Below are 20,446 nucleotides of genomic sequence, written 5' to 3' on the forward strand. Positions count from 1 at the left end.
ACGAAAGCGACACCATAACATTCGCATCGGTGAACAACGACGTGGACAGTGTCGAATATGATCTCAGTATAGTTAGTATTACAAAAGATTAATTACACTTGCTATTACATAAGATTCATTATTAAAATTATTTTTGATTAGAATACGAGGTGCTAACTTACGTGAATCAACTGATTACATGTCAATTTCGGAGACATAAAGGTATAACATAAGTACTTTGTTGTATACGCCCAATTTTGTCAATGACGATCGAACCGATTTTGACGAAAAGGCTTTTATCAGACCGTTGATCAAGTTTTAAAAGTTTATGGCCAACATTTCCAGTCACGGAAATATACCGTAGACCTTGCACTGAACCTACGATAATGTCCTTTTGAACCAAACACATAGCAACTACTGAACTACTGAAGCATCAGTTGCAACCATCGTAATGCAATATAATCCCGATAAAACAACATTGTTTTCAACATTTCTAGCAGTACAACAGAAGTAATAACGACGATGAAAAAATTGACGAAGATGTGATTTAAGAACAAACTGCCCCCAATCTTCACAGAACAGCAATGAGAACGTTATTCCCATCATTTTTCTGATGGTCGGTTCTGTGGTTTCTCATCATATCATATAACGCATTTTCTGATGGAAAGGGAAGATGAAAAGGAACATGTAAAAGAATTATTATTTTGAACGCAGTGGAAAAGAAGTACCCAATTATTAATCGAATAGCACTACTGTTATGAAGCCAAATGTGGTTGCCTAAAAAATACGAATGCTGTAATTACCTCAAAGTTTTATTATTATTATCAGCAATACACTAACAATCTGATCCATGCAATGGAAATGCAAATGGAAGCAGTGAACACACTTCTATGTTCGTGTACTGAACTCAGCTATTGCCGTTTCCAAACATTAAACAAGCGTCTTTTCAGAGCTATTCTGTATTTTGAACACGTCCTTCGCGGTGAAATTGATTGTTTTCATTAGGCTGATTGTGGTTGGTAGATAGGAGGATACCACACACTTCAACCATGAACTCTCATGCTCATTAATGGCAGGTGGCTCGTAAATGTAATCGCACGAATATTTCATTGGCTCCCATAATAAGGTTGATTTTGCTGGTAATGATTCTAATTGAGATAATGGAAAACATCGCAGTGCTGTTGGGTTCTGTGAAAAAAAGCTAAATGTAGTGAAAATTATGGGATGTTTGTCGGAAATATTACATTTACTTTTTGCCTTCTCATGCATGAAAGGCTATGCAATCACTACGAAAACCAACTTTTGAACCGAGGCTTGGAGAGCCGAGTGTCGACTCAGCTTGTCTATATACAAGAATATGCAACTTGATTTTCTCGTAGATGGTTGAATCGGTTGGTAAAAACTTAGATTCAAATCAGAGGTCAAGAATTTCCGATTGTGAATCAAAAACCCGAACACCGTGAATTAATTAAGGAACAAAACTAAAATAGCGATTATTTTTTAAATTTTGGGAACTGAATATTACACAGAGTAAAAGCAGATCTCATGCATACGCGTTCTTTTTATTGAGCTGAAACAAATTTGTTCTCATTCTCAGAAGACAATCATTCGCAGACTCATTCGCGCATTTATGTACCGCGGCAGAAATGAATTTACAACGTTTCGTACGTACGAGGTTCGAGCGCTCCAGACCTCCTCAATATCCAGTATTCAAAAATCTTTTAGATCTCAAACAACTTGTGGATTAAATAGCGAATCTGTTATACATAACATTCAATATGTGGAATGAATCCCGAAGCCGAGGGAACATGTAGAAAGTTTCCATGCAAAAATCAACACATTTGCTCTGAAAGTACCGGTTAAGATTTTATCCGGTTATTACATTCAAAGCTTTTGCACGGTTCTTGAATTAAAAATGATTTCAAACGTTTTCTGCTCTGGAAAGTTCAAGTCCGATTTTGGCACACAAAGTATTAATTCGGTTTTCAAATTGAAAACTACTTAAAGGGGTTTCAACGATAAGTTGCACCTATCAGCCATTTATATAACGCTTAATCACTTATTGAAATGTGCTATGTTTCAAACACAGATATTTTATTCATGTCTTTTCATGTTAACTTGAATATGTGTATTAGGTCGCAGAAAACTTTTTTGTTGTTGTCGCTCATTTGAATCACGTTGTAAAAATTTAAAATTATAGTGGTCTATAACACCAAAATGGAACTGGTGTCGGTCGATTTTCGCGAACTTTGATTCAAAATAAAATTAGAATTAAATGAATTTCATTCAGATTCAACTTCCGATTCTGCCATTCTAGCACTATGAGGCTTTTAACCTTATGGTTATTCATCTCTTTGGATATATAAATGAACACAAAAAGGTTATAAATCTTCAAAACTGATCTCATACATACATTTCAAATTACCTTCTAGGTCGAATATATAACCAGAATCAGGAATACATTCGAAAAATATGGCGAGTCCGATTTTTATGCTAATTTAACAGAACGTTATGCTGAGAATCTACGAATAGTTTAGGCATATTTTTTTCAAATTTTTACATCTAATTAGAAACCGATACCCCAGTTGAGTTCTTGAACTTTACAGGTAGTGAAACTGTTAACTTCGAAGGTACTCTTGAATTCAGGGCTGGAAAAATCAAAATTAGAAAGTCATCAAATCGTGATCACTAGCGAAGATGATCGCTTGTGAACTTTCCCAATAATGGTCACTACTGATCTAATCTTTTTAAGATCAGTTGATCAGTGATCAGTCGATCAAAATCAACTCTGATATTCCGTCACACAAAATCGGTAGTGAGTTTATCACTGATTCCTGTAAGATCAAATCACCGGACGATTCGATCAGCTTTGAGCAATGTGGAAGAAAATCACATACGATCAAGATCAGACATGAGTGCCGATTGATTTACGTCTAAAATCGTTCATCCCAATGAGTGGTGTGAAAATTAGTGACAACAGTAATTCTACAGGAATTTTTAACTAAGGCTAACGCGTATCAATGAGACTTTCAAAATCGTGGAAAATTGCCAATTTTGTATCTTTGGAATGTTTAGTGATGGGTGATAAGGAATATTAAAGGAGCTTGTACATAAATGATTTTTGTCAATTTGTATGCTTTAGGGTGCTCGTATTGGGGAAAATTGTCAATTTTCAGGACAGCTCCTTAAACAGTCCTTATCACCAGAGTGGGGAAAAATACCGTTTTCGTTACGGCACGGTTTATGAAGTTTCCCACATGTTCTCGTTTGATACAAACCGTGATCGATTTCGCAACCTGTTGTTTATTTATTTATTTCGTCAAGCAAATGTAGACTACATATAAATGGTTTACAATATTTACTTAGATACTACGCATTATTTCTACGATTAAGCTGGGATTCCATTTCATTTTTGGACATACCAAGGTCAAGATGTTCGCAATGTTGATTGTAGTGGCGCATTATTCGATTGATTGATCTATATTTTGCATAATTTGTTCTAGTGTTTCTTTCTAAAAATAATTTACTGGTTCGTAATTGGCTAGGTGTAAAAATTAAATTGCGATAATAAAGAAGGTGATTGAATGCGTTGAGAAATAATGTCGCTGGTAAAATACAGCATTGCAAGGTGTTTGAAGTGTTTGAATATTAATGAGCATGCAGCGTGCTTCATATGGTAGTAAAGGAAATGCTGTCCAGTTTAATTAACGAAGTGCATATAAAAGAAATCGTTTTTGAATAGATTCGATGCGTTCTTCGTGAATAATATTATATGGATTCCATGCTCTGCTGCAATATTCCAAAATAGGTCTGACATGTGTACTGTATAATAATTTAATTGTGTTTCATTTTTCCTGCTGAAAGTTATTGAGTTACATTCTTTTACATTGAGTTGGAGTAGACTTTTGCAGCACCAAATGTGGAATAGATTGATTTCGTTCTGGAATATTACAGTGTCGTTGATATTTTTTATTTCCATGAAGAGTTTCATGTCGTCTGCATATATAAGCACTTTCAGATTGTTGAGTATGAAAGAAATGTCGTTTATATGTAAAATGAAAAGGAGAGGCCCTAAGTGAGCACCCTGAGTTACGCCAGAAGTTACATCAATTGGTTCAGACAGAATATTTTGGAAGCGGACTACCTGTACACGATTCGTTAAGTATGATTTGAGCCATTCCAGAAGAGTATGTTTTATGCCATATTTTTGTAGTTTGTGTAGAAATAATGGTATGTCAATACGGTCGAAAGCTTTGCTAAAGTCAGTGTAACGAGTTTCTACGTAGTTGCCGGCGTCCATTGCATTCAGAGTGAATGTCATAAATTCTACGAGATTTGTTTCAGTTGAGCGGCCTTTAAAAAAGCCATGTTGTTTGTTTGTTATTACATTTTTAAGTTGATGAAGAAGTTTTTCGTTTACAATTTTTTCAAATAATTTTGGAATGCATGAGATAATGGCTATTCCACGATAGTTCCGAATGTTAGATTTTGCACGAGATTTAAATATTGGTACAAGAAAGGAAGATTTCCATGCTTTAGGAAAAGTACATTTATTAAGTGATAAGTTAAAAAGTAGTTGTGGTGCAGGTAGTGTAAGTTCTTCAGTAAGATGTTTTAACAATATTGGTGGTATACTGTCAGGTCCAGGTCCTTTTGAGGCGCCTAAGTTTTTTAGTGCTGTCGAAATGTCATGTTCTGATAGACAGTTTACAGAGATGGAGTTGGAAAATGCAGGTATGAAAGAGATATATTCACGGTTACGATCAGTTTCTGAATAAGATGTATATCCTTCTTGAAAAAATTGCAAATTGATTGCAGATTTCTGTACTATTATTTCCTACATGAAAATTGTTCCTTTTTAGTTTAGTTTTTGTGTAGTTAAAAAAGTTAGTTAGTTAGTTAGTTAGTTGTTTATTTAAGCCCGGTTTTAACCTATCGATCATTCACCGGGGGTATTAAAAAAGTTCTTAGGACAAGTCTTTATTTAATTTTCAATTTTGCGGTTATATTCTTCATGTGCTGTGTTAATGGCTATTTTGAGTTGATTGCATAGGTTTAAGTAATTTTGAAGATGAGCGTCACTTTTTCTTGTTTGTAAGTTTTGTTTCTTTCTATTTTTCAAATGTTTTAATCAGTGTTGGTGATTGCCAAAAATTTCACAGAAGCTGCTTTATTCAAACATATTCAATCCGGTAGAAGATGCTACAAGAAATCGTGTCTCTCAATGCATGAACCGTGACAGAATTTTGCTACATTTCTTTGCTCCACTTTAGACTCTGAGTATTTCACGGACTTAAAAACAAATTAACAGTCTGATAATGATCGTTGCTGTGTGGAATTTCCCAAGAGAATCGCAAGTTGATAATTACCGCAGAAAATCGAATCCATGATTCGACTTGATGATTCTCATACTAGGTTGCAATATTTCAAAACCCTTGTGGGGAGGTTATATGCACATTATATGCACATAGTAAGAATAAGCGGCAATAGTAAAATGATTCTATCGCAATTATCAACTGCATGTGTAAAATCGGATCGCGAAACGAGAATAAGCGACCGTTTGTTGCTTCAGAGAGGATCTCCACAGCAGCGTGCTAACCTTTGATTCTCAGCAATGTCATCGAGAGAAATTCGCTCTCGCACTGGTGTCGATTGTTGTTGCGATGATATCCGTCTCTCTTTGATGGCACTGATTCAATCGTGTGAAGAGTTGCTAGTGAGCGTTCTTTGATACGATAAAAGCCATCCTTGGTTTTAGTCGTGAATTGAACCATACAGGTAATTTGCTGTTATAATTTTTCTTCTTCTTTTCATAGGCAAAGTTTCATCTAATATTTTGTTTATAATTTGACAGAACTTGTTTACTTCGACGTCGACATTTCCTTCTGTACTCAGTATGTTCCGCCAATTTATTATAATCAATTCGCAATAAGGTGGATACTAGATGAAGATTTTATGAAAATAATCAACTTGGATCGTAATTTAATTGTACAGTTTTCACTGCGCAATAGTAATACGGAATATAAAAATTTGTAAAAAAATATTCCACACAAAATAGTGTTTATAGCGACAAAAGACTTTTTACCTTTTTTTATATATATAAAAAATAGGTATAGAATTCGCTCAAACTTCAGAAAATTTTTCCGAGGCCCGGAGGGCCGAATGACATATACCAATCGATTCAGCTCGACGAACTGAGCAAATGTCCGTGTGTGCGTATGTGTGTGTGTCTGTATGTGTGTTGTCAACTAAGAGGTCGAGATCTCAGAGATGGCTGGACCGATTTTGATCAAACTAGTCGCAAATGAAAGGTCTCCCCATCACCCAAAACGCTATTGAATGGTTTTGAGATCGGATGTTTACTTTTTGAGTTATACGAAGTTTTATGTCAAAATTTTCAGTTTTTTGACAGTATCTGTCACACTTGACCTTGAAAACAGAATATGTTTTCAGACTTAGATTCCGCACGGTAATAGCTATCCAACAAGCCATAGATTATTAAAATCCGTCTATTTTTAACGGAGATATCGCAATTTTTGTGTAAACGACTTTCCCCCTTATTCCAGCAGTAGAAGTTTTGAGCGTTGTATGACAAAGAAATGCTTGGGAGCAACGGAAAACACGATTTTTTATACTGTGACATACAATTGTTTCTAAGTAACAAAAAGACTGTGTTCAGCATCCTTTTTCATGGCAATTTGCCTTGGACCGATTTTAGCACGGTTCGTTTTTGGCAACATAATCGTTCGAATATGGCATATGTAAACCAGATGATATCAGCATTTGCGAGTTGAAAGTAATTCCATAATTATATTGATTTAAACTACTTACAGCAATAAAAGCTGGAAGAACATAACTTCCATATACCATACGACTCAGTTTCGTCGAGATCAGCAAATGCGTGTGTGACAAATAATTTCACTCAATTTTCTCGGAGATGGCTAAACCGTTTTCTACAAACTCAGATTTATATGAAAAGTAGTATACTTCCAAACAAGGTTCCTGAATTACGTTTGGATCCGACTTCTGATTGCGGAACCACAGGATGATAAGTGAAACGAAATTAAAATAATGCAATTCATTTTTCTCGTAGATGGCTGAACGGATCTAAGATTCAAATGAAATCTAAGAATCATCTATGATTCAAATGAGAGGTCTTAAATCCTACAAAATTTAGTCAGATCCGTTTTCTGGTTTAGGAGATACAGGATGATTAGTATAAAAATGTCCATTTTACATAAATTAATCAGGTTTATCGGGTTTGCTGATTTGGATAGTCTATTACGAAATAAATTTATTTTTATACTCCCAAATTTTGATTCGCACTACAATTTCTTAAAGATGTCTACACACTCCTCAGGTGAATTTAACTGATTTCGGCTACACTGATTTTAGAACTCCGGTTCCAGTATGGAATCGTTTCTCAAAGCTCGATCATTTTCTCAAAAAGGCCAAATCGAACTTCAAAAACAAAAATTCAAATTAAACGATTTAAGGTCTCATACAAAATTGGTGAATTTTATCCGATTCTGGAATTACAGATGATGAGTTTTTAAAATTTATACCGATATAGAAGATGTAAATTGTTTGGCGTATTAATTTATGGCCAATCGAATCATTTTGGGTTATGCTAGTTCCTGAATACCGGCTCTGGAAGTACCATAAATAATGACGAAAAACTCTAAATTTTAACTTACTTCGACATGGAATGTTCAATCGATTGTCACACGTTAGGATTGAAATTCGATACGATTTGCATTTTCGAAATTACAGGGTAATGAGTGATTAAAATCTCAATTTGCCGTTTAAAACGACGATAATTAAAATAATGTCATGAGAACTAAAACACCTAAGAATATCCATGCAAAAAAACACATGCGGATTGATAAAAAAGGTATCATCTCACTGCTAGGTGGATTAATCACGTTTTTCCAATATTTTTCGATCTGTTGAATGGTTTCGGCTGCCGAGACAAGTTTCCTAAGATGTGACATTTTTGGTAATATACCATTCTACCGTCGATTTCGAGTATTGGCAAGAAGCAAGATCTGGCCAGAAGACAACAGGATCCTTGTGGCTTCGAATCATGGGTAGAAGTCGTTTTTGTAAACACTCGTCGATGTATATTTCGCTGCTAATTAAAGCAGTGGTGATGAAGGGTTTCGAAATCTTACCGCAGCTACAAATTGCTTGCCAGACCATAGCTTTATTATAAAACTTTTTGACTTCAATCAATGATCGTCTCGGACTGGTTCAACACTTACCCTTCTCGCACAGTATAATATTGTGGTCCAAAGGCAAGGATTTGTAATCGAGTTTCACGTAGGTTTCGTCGTCCATGATTATGCACCTTTCGAACCTTCGCCGATGATCGATGCTTCTTGTTTCGGACTGCGTTTTGGTTGTTTCTGCTTCTTATAGGTTCGAAGATTAAAATGTTATTTATCACGAAGAACATTTGACTTCGAGTGCCTATTTTTTCGGCCACATCCTGAACTGAAACCTTCTTTTGCTGGAACGCCTTCAGTATACGTTCATCCAACTGAGGGTTAGCAGGACTTCACTTACTTCTTCCGTTTTTGCTATCTTTCTCAGTGACAGTCCGCGTTCTGTGCACCATTTGTACACAGTTTTTCGACGTTGTTCTGCTGAAAGTCCACGCATTTCGAAACAAACTAATGAAAACGAATAAACAACTGCACAAGTGGTTAGAGAAGAGTGTAAACAACCGGAAGCAGCCATAAAAATTGACAGATTTTGAACCATTGCGAAATGGCAGCGGTTTTTGGTTGCTTCCATACTTTCTTTGACAGATTTTGCACCAGAGTTAAATATTGGTACAAGAAAGGAAGATTTCCATGCTTTAGGAAAAGTACATTTATTAAGTGATAAGTTAAAACGTAGTTGTAGTGGTAGTGTAAGTTCTTCAGCAAGATTTTTTTCAAATATTGGTGGTATACTGTCAGGTCCAGGTCCTTTTAAGGCGTCTAAGTTTTTCAGTGCTGTCGAAATGTCATGTTCTGATATATAGTTTAAAGAGATGGAGTTTAAAAATGCAGGTATGAGAGAAAAGTATTCACGATCACGGTTCTTGAAAAAAAATTGCAAATTGATTGCAGATTTCTGTACTATTATTTCCTACATGTTTCTTCGAGGTGCATTTGAGATAGAAAATTGTTGCTTTTTAGTTTAGTTTTTGTGTAGTTAAAAAAGTTCTTAGGACAAGTCTTCATTTAGTTTTCAATTTTGCGGTTACATTCTTCATGTGCTGTGTTCATGGCTATTTTGAGTTGATTGCATAGGTTTAAGTAATTTTGAAGATGAGCGTCACTGTCTTGTTTGTAAGTTTAGTGCGCTTTTTGTTTTCTATTTTTAGTTGTGAATTGAACCATACAGATAATTTGCTGTTATGACTTTTCGTCTTCTTTTCATAGGCAAAGTTTCGTCTAATGTTTTGTTTATAATGTGACAGAATTTTTTTACTTCGACGTCGACATTTCCTTCTGTACTCAGTACGTTCCGTCAATTTGTTATACTTGATTTGCAATAAAATGGATACTAGATGAAGATTTTATGAAAATAATCAGCTTGGATCGTAATTTAATTGTACAGTTTTCACTGCGCAATAGTAATACGGAATATAAAATTTGTAAAAAAATATTTCACACAAAATAGTGTTTATAGCGACAAAAGACTTTTTTCGTTAAAACGATCAAATCAATTGCAAACTGCAGTCATAAAATTATGCGTAATAAAAAATTGATTTTTCCATTTAACCTCATTTTATGATTGGGTATTTCGCGGAATTTCAATTGGTCATTTGTTAGTGCAAAATTGTTTTGATTGATACATCAAAGATAGAGAAAACATGCCACAAAAAAAAAACAACCGAGCGAAACCTATGATGATTGGTTTTCTGAATGGAACCTCGTAATTGAAAACATCGGACTGGGGCAGTGAGTTGCTGTAAAATTTTAATCTCCACCCCAAAGTTTTCTTTGAATTGATCGTGAATAACGAATTTGTAGTCTTGTTTGAGAATTCGCAAAATAATTTTCTCCCGTTTATAGCAACTACGTTTCTACTAAGATGAAAAAAAAAAAAAATAATGCGAAATTCAATTAGCCGCCCCCTGCCCTTCTTCCAGTCGAAGTGGTTGGAACAAAAGTTGGAAGTACGAAGTTAGTTCAGCAATTCGTTTTTGGGTTCTAAAGTATGCTAATTAAATTTTGTTGAATTAATCTTTTAATGCTGCCATAACAAGACGTGCTTCGGTTTTCGATCTTTTCAGTTGTTGGCAAGGCAAAAGGAAACTAATCTCAAATCTTTGCTTTTGGTTTCTGATCCTAAGCACGGACAAATGTCACCGCCGCTGCTGCTCGGCGGCGAATGTGAATTTAATTTCCTATTGAATTTGGCTTCCGTCTTTTCGGAAGCGATTAGAAATCGAGGCTACTCGGCAAAAGCAAGGCACGGTTTGACGGTCGGAATTGCGCTCAAGCTGGTACAGAACTGATTTTCCCATTACCATGGAGGTTTAGAAATAGATCTGTATGCTTAGAGTATACACCGTTAGTCACACAAGCGTACATACGTGCAAACGGCAAGGAGATGGACAAATTGTTCACCCAACAGAAAAAAAAAACGTTTCCGCTTTCCGTTCGTGACAGATTGAGCATATAGTGACTGGTGGCAAATGGCGTTTGGAAAAATCTTTCAATGCAGTTCTAGGGTGGTTCGATTTGTTGCCGTGTGCATTGTGTGCAACTATAAAGGGCAGTAGATTTCCAAACGAGCCAAAATATATCAGAGTATATTAGTTTAAAATACAAAGTTAGTATTTTCAAAACTGAACTCAAGTAGCATGTCAATTCTCGTTACATCATTCAAGAATGACCTCGTGTAAGAAATCAACACACCTTTACTTCCGACTTCCGCGACTAGTGCAATAGTAATGATGGAGAGAGAGAGAAAGAGAAAAAAGCATATCGACAGAAACGATGAGTTGAGCTTGTGTGCTCGTTAACAGAGAAACCGGTCTCGTCTGGCCACAACACTTGCCATGACGCTGGTCCCGCTTGAATGACCGTCGAGTCATTACCGCACAAAATTGTCGGTTGACCGTGAATATCCTGGGCTACGAAAAAATCCTTTCCGGTCGGTGGGAAAATGTACGGTTGTAATTACGGTGATTACGCTATCCTATTGTCGACCTTGGTACAAACCCTGCCGTTTCAGGTGCTACGGACTTTGATGGAACATGGTCGTACTGGTTGTGTAATTTGTTAGTTATTTAAACAGTGTGGATGTGTTCAGTTTCATCATATAAGTTTTCGGTTTTCATGTTTCGATCCTCAAAGTGTGGTATTTGTTTAACCAATAGATTTCGATCAAAAGAAAATCGGTTGATGTTTGAATTGTTCGGAACGAAAAATGGTTAGCAATTAGTAATCGGATAAAATGTGCTGATGGGCCTCACCTTGTCAGATAGTGATTTTACTAATTGATGCATGTGATTCTCAAATGAATGCTGATTTCAACCGCTTTGGTATGTCATATATATGTGTAGGTTGTGCAAGTTGATAGTTTGGTAGTTAGTTTGACGTATCAAAACTTTCGTGCTGGTTTCAAGTATGGACGTTATTATACTTTTAATAACATTCAACATGCAATAGGGTTAAGTGCAAAGTTTGCCTCGCTGGGTTAGTTCTTTCGACACTAACAAGCATGCTCATGAATTCCAAAAAACTCATGGAAGTTCAACAAGTGCAGGGTATTCAGTATTCAATTAAAGTGCCAGAATAATTGAAAATGGAAACAGCTTAGACCTCTTCTTTATCGTCGAGTCCAAAAGTCGTATACAAATCGGGAGCCAGCATACTGGAGAGCATTGTAGATTCTTTTTTTTTTCCTCCAGCAGCATCACGATAGAGTTACGGAATGAAAGCCATGCCCGTTTGGAAGCACGAGGCGAAAGCACTGTTGGCGTTCAGCAGACGCAGCAGCAGTAGCAACAACAGCAACAGTACACTGTAAATCGTCTTGCCGGGGCTTTGCGTTGTCTGGATTCAGTTTCCGTCAAGTCATACAAGTTGGAACGCCATGAATAAACAATTTACGAGCAAGTCACGCTACTTAGAAAACACTTTCCGCATTGCATTCGTCTTTGCTTTGAGTAGAACGCAGGGCGAAAATCGTGAAAGATTTTCGCCCTGCTGGTGGGGAAGCCAAGGTTCAGAGGAAACTTTCAAATAATGTTAATATAGCCAACTGAGATGCATAATTCTGAGCGACCTCCTTCATTATGTCCTGAGAGGTTGCAAACAACGAGAGATGCGCCGGATAGTAGATCAAGTAGAATTAGCAACGGTTAGGGTTTTGCAGTGCATCTTCCGGTTCCAGCACAATTCTAGTGCGGTGTAGCTTACGATATCATTCCTTAAGCTATTGTTGTATTCAGATGAAGATAAACAAATTAATTGAAAGTATGTCTGACATGACAATATTTTAGCATTTCAACGTTAAACCTTAGATGAAAGACAGAACAGTTGATATCGAAGAACAAAACGAGCAGTTCGGCCATCAGTGACTGTCTTGAAGCTCTGCTTCAATTGTTTTTAGTAACAAAATTCGCCGAGTTTTTCCTCTTCGTTTCATTCTCGACAGAACAGTAGAATGCAGTATTTTACAATCGTGATCCTTATCCATTCTAGAACAAAGTGCACCATGTGAAAAAAAAAACCCTTTTTTTCTTTGATGATGAATTTCGCAACGTAAGTTAGTTAGTTTCATTTATCTTCTGTTGGAGCACGAATACCGACAGTGTACAGATTTATGTATGTGCTTGGCAATAGATTTATCAGTTACCTGAAACAAAAACGATTGTCCAATCCGTCACGGTCTGTCCGTTTCCGGAGAAATTTAAACGAAAAACAATCTTTAAATAACCAGTAGAATGTACAACTCGAACCAATTTGTTCTGATTATTGATTATCAATCGCTTTGGGCTAATTTTTGTTTCAAATATTTTAGAAGCATTTGTGCTTGTGTTCTAAATTAATTTATTAGCATCTACACGGAACAACCCGCGATCCCTTTTCAACCAGAATATTAGTTGATTTTCTGAATTTGATTGGTTAAAATTTGGAACAACTAATCGATTGTTGTTTTTTATTAAACTGTCATTTTTGTTTTTCGATTAGTAGAAACTAATTTAATTGGTTGTAAAAAAATGCTGTCAATTAGTAAGGACACCTTTAAATTTCAACAAATATTTCAGTTGAAATAACTGGCGTTGTTATTGAAACAAAATTATGTTGAAAAACAAATCGGTTTTAGTTGTTTTCGACATTGCAATTAGTTGAAACAACTCGAACAACGTTATTGATTTGCGATAATAATCAAAATATACTTACTGATATACGTCATGATCTATTTGAAATAAGTATCGTTGTTCCAATATAAACAGTATTTTATATTAACAGGGCTGATGAAAACCACCGATCACTGCTGATCTTAAGATCACAGATCTCGTACATAAAAATTCACTGCTGATTTCATCACAAGTGATCTTAACCAAGGAATAAATCATCATTACGAAATCACAACTGATCTGATCTATGAGTGATTTGATTTTTGTACGATTTTTGTAGCACCAAATCAGTAACCGTTTTCTAATTTGTCACCAAACCTTTTTCAACTGAAACAAGGTTAACTTTATCGCAACACCGCTGTCCGATAAACACTTGTCATGGAATAATAAATTTCTTCAAATCGAATGAACACAATTTCACCAAACGTTTAAACCATCAATGTTGTTTTCATTGACATTTTGAAGCGACGCGAACAGATTTCAACTAAAAAAATGTTGATTTTCCATTGCAATTATTGTTTTGATTTCATTTCTCTCTGGCATTTGACAGCATTCAAAACAACACATTTTTCTACAACTTGAATATACGTCAAAAACCATATTTGTTGAATCAAAAAGAAATTAGTTGAATAAACTATCGCAAAAATCAAAAACTGCGATATCGCAATTTTATGATCGCAGGGTTCTACAGAAACGGTTAAAGTCGCTAATAAAATTAAACAAACAAACAAACAAACAATCATCCCCATAGATTTGAATCGTGCAGAAACTGCTTGTTGAGGCACTTTCACACGGAACCACCCGCGATCCCATTTCAACCAGAACATTAGTTGATTTTCTGAATTCGATTGGTTAAAATTTGGTACAACTAATCGATTGTTGTTTTATCTAAACTGTCGTTTTTGTTTTTCGATTAGCAGAAACGATGGTTGAAACAACTAATTTAACTGTTTGAAAAAAAAATGCTGTCAATTAGTGAGGACACATACCTTTCAATTTCAACAAATATTTTTGTTCAAATAACTGGTGTTGTTATTGAAACAAAATTCTTTTAGTTGAAAAATAAATCGGTTTTATTTGTTTTAGACATTGCAAATAGTTGAATCAACTCGAACAATGTTATTGATTTGAGAAAATAATCAAAATATACTTACCGATACACGTCATGATCTATTTGAAATAAGTTCGGTATGTTGAGATTCATGAAATAAATATCGTTGTTAAAATATAAACAGTATTTTATATTGACATGTAATTTCATTAGGGCTGGGAAAACCACCGATCACTGCTGATCTTAACCAAGAAATAAATTATCATTACGAAAACAGAACTGATCTGATCTTTCAGTGATTTTGATTTTTGTATGATCATGATCATGTCAAGTCGAGATCAGTAAAGATCTAAATTAAAAAAAAATACTTCTGATTCGATCGGAAATGATTGATGTAGAAAAACGTTTTCAATCAGCAAAAGTGCCCGAAGGGGCGAGTAAATTAGCGGAATCATTAAATTTACCTAAAATGAGTATTGAAAGGTGATGCCTTCAAAAGGTTGAACTGAAGTAATGCACTGATAATTTAACTCAATTTATATGAGCTTGGGTGCATCAATCGCTGGGAATTGGAATTTTGCGACGGCAATTCAAACGTGCCATTCAATCGCAGCGCGTTCTGTGTGTTTGAAACCCTTCGCTCCTGTTGTTTTTATAAATTAAATTCATGTCAAAAAGCTGAAAGTAAAACAGTGTGCTGGAAGTAAATCAATAATCGAATTTGAAGCATAAAATTTTTGCGTATACCTGAAAGATTACGAGATGATCATTCATTAACATTTTCTAATTTGTCAGTCGAATTTATTGGATTCTTATCCACTAAGCAACTTGGACGATTTGTTTGAAATTGCCATGGCTAACAGAAGTAGAGAACCAAAGTTTTTAGTTACATATATGACGGATGTATTGAAGCCGTCAAGTTGTCCACGTGTTGCATATCACCAGAGATGCCAGGTAATACAATAAGTTTAGCTAGCAAAACGAAAAGATCGCGCCAATTTTCAAAAGTATGTAATTTTTGACGAATGTCTGCAAGAAATCGAAGTTTCAAAAGTCTGCAAAAAGTCTTTAGACGAAAAAAGGTTTAAATGTTAACTAAGAAATTTGATAATTTACAGACAAAATTGCAGACTTGGTAACCGAAATCGGTAGACATTTTGAAAATGATAAAATAAAACTTTGGTTGCTATAATTTTGATAGCATCCGGTATTAAATCACGAAATAGATCGATTTCATAAATATTCAATCCGATTGATGCTTTTCAAATTATGATACTATAAAAACGTGATTAATCCACCTAGCAGTGAGATGATACCTTTTTTATCAATCCGCATGTGTTTTTGGATGGATATTCTTAGGTGTTTAAGTTTAGTAGTTAGTCATGAGCATTATTTTAATTATCGTCGTTTTAAACGGCAAATTAAGATTTTAATCACTCATTACCGTGTGCGGTCAAAACTGCAAATCGTATCGAATTGCAATCTTAACGTGTGACAATCATTGAACATTCCATGAGATGTCGAAGTTAGTTCCACTTTAGAGTTTTTCGTCATTATTTATGGTACTTCCAGAGCCGGTATTCAGGAACTAGAATAACCCAAAATGATTCGAATGGTCATAAATTAATACGCCAAACAATTTACATCTTCTATATCGGTATGAATTTAAAAAAATTCATCATCTGTAATTCCAGGATCGGATAAAATTCACCAATTTTGTATGGGACCTTAAGTCCTTTAATTTAATTTTTGGTTTTTGAAGTTCGATTTGGCCTTTTTGAGAAAATTATTGAGCTTTGAGAAACGATTCGATACTGGAATCGGAATTCTAAAATCGGTGTAGCCGAAATCAGTTAAATTCACCTGAGGAGTGTGTAGACATCTATGAGAAATTGTAGTGCGAATTAAAATTTGGGGGCACATTCCGAATCCAAAAACGAATACCGTTCAAACTGAAATAAATTTATTTGGTAATCGACTATCCAAATCTGCAAACCCGATAAACCTGATTAATTTATGTGAAATGGACATTTTTATACTAATCACCCTGCATCTTCTAAATCAGAAGTCGGATCTGACTAAAAAGTAAGAGGTTTTATAGGATTTTAAGACCTCTCATTTGAATCATAGATGATTTCCTAGATTTCATTTGAATCTAAATCGGTTCAACCATCTACGAGAAAAATGATTTGCATTATTTTAATTTCGTTCCACATATCATCCTGTGGTTCCGCAATCAGAAGTCGGATCCAAACGTAATTCAGGAACCTTGTTTGGGAGTTTACGACTTTTCATACGAATCTGAGTTTGTAGAAAACAGTTTAGCCATCTCCGAGAAATTGAGTGAAATTATTTGTCACACACGCATTTGCTGATCTCGACGAACTGATTCGAATGGTATATGGCTGTTATGTTCTTCCAGCATTTATTTCTGTGAATAGTTTCAATCAATATAATTATGGAATTGCTTTCAACTCGAAAATTCTGCCGTCATCTGGTTTACATATGTCATATTCGAACGATTATGTTGCCAAAAACGAACCGTGCTAAAATCGGTTCGAGACAAAATATCATGCTGTACACAGTCTTTTAGGTACTTAGAAACAAATGTATGTAACAGTATAAAAAATCGTGTTTTATGTTGCTCCCAAGCATTTCTTTGCCAGACAGTGATCAAAACTTCTACTGCTGGAATAGGGGAAAAGTCGCTTACACAAAAATTTCGACATCTCCGTTAAAAACGGACGGATTTTAACAACCTATGGCTTGTTGGATAGGTATTACCGTGCGGAATCTAAGTCTAAAAACATGTTCTGTTTTCAAGGTCCATTGTGACAGATATTGGCAGAAAAATGAAAATTTTGACATAAAACTTCGTATAACTCAAAAAGTAAACATTCGAACTCAAAACCATTCAATAGCGTTCTGGGTGACGGAGAGACCTTTCATTTGCGACTAGTTTGATCAAAATCGGTTCAGTTATCTCTGACATCTTGACCTGTTAGTTGACAACACACACAACACACACACACACACACACACACACACACACACACACATACACACACAAACACACGGACATTTGCTCAGTTCGTCGAGCTGAATCGATTGGTATATGACATTCGGCCCTCCAGGCCTCGGAAAATTTTTCTAAAGTTCGAGCGAATTCTATACCTATTTTTTATGTATATGAAAAAAGGTAAAAATGGACTGTTTCAAATATTTGAGTATATATTTTGACCCCACGTTAGCCTGTATTTACCATATTAAATCTATTGAAAAACATGTGGCATCCTACTGCGGTATTTTGTGTTCGTACCCTCCTAAACTTTTGTTTTGCTTGCGCCTCTAGCTCTCATTTAAAAAAATTCAAACTCTTCAGAACAGGTGTCTCAAAATCATCTTCAATAAACCTCTACTGTTTTCAAGCTTATTGTTGTACTCCAATAATGCCCATTACATCTTACCTCTAGTATACTTATGTGATTTTAAAACATAACTATTCGTTCCTGATAACCTGCACAACCCCACAACTCACCATAATTTACAGTTTCCAACTTTAACTCTCTCTCTCTCTCTCTCTCTCTCTCTCTCTCTCGAACTACACGTCGTAGTAACAACCTGCTTCGCGTTCGAGCAGTCACAAACATTGGTCAAAGAAGGATTCTTTTTTTTTGGTCCAATAAAATATAACGCACTTCCACATTTTGACATACAAAGCAACATTCAGCTGTGCCTTATTCGGAGCTAGACTGAAGCATAATTTTACGGACCTGGACAGAATATCTTCACTTCGGCTCTAAGAAGCAATATCCCAGCAAAATGACAAAAGTAAACTACTGTAGCGAAGCAAGAATTTAGAGCGAACACAGATTAATATCACTCTAACGAATTGTTCCAGTACATGAGATGAATGGGGGTACCGTTACCGTTTATAACCAATTTTATATCAGTAGTTGAAAAATCTTCCAATTTAGTCATACTTCGTTTCGGTGTGCGTCACTTGGAAGCAACATTCGTGTTATAATCATATTTTTAAAAAATCGTGTAAAACCTTCTTCGTCGTAAATTGATTTTCAACAAGTATCTTCGGTACTCGGAAATCGTTTGGTCTATCTAGTTTATGCCATTTTGCGCAAAAATTAATTTAGAACTAAAAGCACAATTAAATGTAACACATTTTTCTGGCAAAAAATGAAGGTAATGGTGACAGTCACTAACCGTGTCGCGAAAAACACAACTTCATTATAGATCAATGATGAGCAGCCAGTTTCAGAATCTCACCTGGGGTTGATAATAGCTAATAATGTGGGTTTTCCATCCAGATCCATCCAGTACTGTTCATCACCGCACGGCTGTTGTCGTTGTTTTCGTTGCTAACTCAGCTTCAAAAACAGGTCCGCCCCCCTTTCAAATGACGCGTGAAACGATGGCTGGAAAGCAATTTGCACACACTTACAAACTTCGAAAGCTCATCGTCGTTACACTCTTAGCGTGGAAGCAGGTTCAATGCAATCCTGCCAGCAGGATTTTCGTCGCCTCATCGTAACCATAAATAAATTAGGAATTAATTTTCCGTTAAAATTGCTTCTCAGACGCACATTTCGAAGGATCGATTCATCCTCCAGGTTCGGTGCACACAAACAGCACTTTGCTTCTATTTATTATCAGCTTTCACTCTAACTTCACCACTAGCATCCACGCACCAAGTTTTACCATATTTGAATAGCACTGCAAACATGAAAACATCCCACATGCGAAAATCACAGCCTTCAATGGCTTCGGGTTCCTAAGAGCTATTCACAGCTCTTGAACCCCAATAAGAGCAAGGCTCATTTTCTTTTCAGTTCTACTAGAGATGGGACGATAACGGTCAGCACTAGTCGTGGCAGTATGTATCTACGCACTCGTCACGCCAACGGACATCCGCATATTTGACCACTGATAATAGTTCAAACATCAATCGCATATTCACAGAACGTGATCCCAACAGAACTAATTACCATTTATTTTCGCATCACTGCATTCATCGGATCAGGTTTTTTTTCAATAATCCGAACACACTACATGGTGCCACCGTTCACAGTTCTCCAGCATCACCGGCCAATCCGGACCTAAAGAAGTACGCGTGTTCACACCGACAGATCCCGCCGAAGACTGATTGACCGTTGGCAGAACGGTTTGAATGGAGTGTGCTCTGCTCTGCTGGTGGTTGCAGAATATTATCCCGCTAGTTTCAAACCAACAGACAGACCGGGCGGGCGGGAGGTTGGCAGCGAAGTAAGAGCACCGACTGGGTGGTAAACAGAGTTTGGGTAGAAAAAGCGATGGGAGATGGGAAGTTTGACGGAAAAACGAAATATAATAGATCGTTCCGTGCCGGCGCTGTTGAATATGGGAGAGTTTTTGCACTGTTTGTACTATATTTCTCTCTCGGTTTGCAGTCTTGCGCAGTGTTGCCAGTGTAATAGTTAAAAGGAGCATGCTGTTCAAAGGATGTGTGTCGTTGGAATTGTCGTTACATTTGAAATGAAAGAAAGTGTTCTAGTAAAAGGAATAATGCTACAGAGCGATTCCATGCGGAATCGTTTGGTTGTTGGGTATAGCAAATAAAGTATTTTTCACTGGTTAAGAGATATTTCCACTCAAGACTAATTTTTGAAAAGGGCGTATGTGTTTAAGTCACATTATTTTCAAACCAATATAACTCAAAATCCATAGCTTCTACGGAAATTATGTCTAAGAAGAAATTATATGAACTTTCTGAAAAAAATATACATCTTCCAAGTTTTCATAAAATCAAAAATAAAGATTATTCGCTGTTATTCCACTGCACGATTTTTCTTGGTTTATACCACAAAAACGTCAAGTTATAAAGAAAACTAATAAATGTTGGAGAGATGATCGTTTCCCGAAGAAAAACTGTTGGTGGATTTTTAAAAAACGACGTTTTGATAGAAATAAATGTGTCTGAGTAATGAAATATTATTCTCCAAGCTACGCTCAATGAAAAAGCTCATACAGTGCCGCTTTAAAATGCAGTC

The 20,446-nt window shown here is 35.9% G+C and overlaps 1 protein-coding gene across 1 annotated transcript in view; it reads right to left on the reverse strand.

Moving 5' to 3' along the window:
• LOC131431420 (potassium voltage-gated channel protein Shaw-like) overlaps window positions 1–19,604 on the reverse strand; it is a 203,010-nt gene extending 183,406 nt beyond the window's left edge. Inside the window, exon 1 of the mRNA XM_058597120.1 lies at window positions 18,687–19,604. The gene's annotated coding sequence lies outside the window, so the exon portion shown is untranslated. The remainder of the gene's footprint in view (window positions 1–18,686) is intronic.
• Window positions 19,605–20,446: the final 842 nt, after the last annotated feature.

Source organism: Malaya genurostris, chromosome 2 (genome assembly GCF_030247185.1).
Source record: "Malaya genurostris strain Urasoe2022 chromosome 2, Malgen_1.1, whole genome shotgun sequence".
NCBI lineage: Eukaryota > Metazoa > Arthropoda > Insecta > Diptera > Culicidae > Malaya > Malaya genurostris.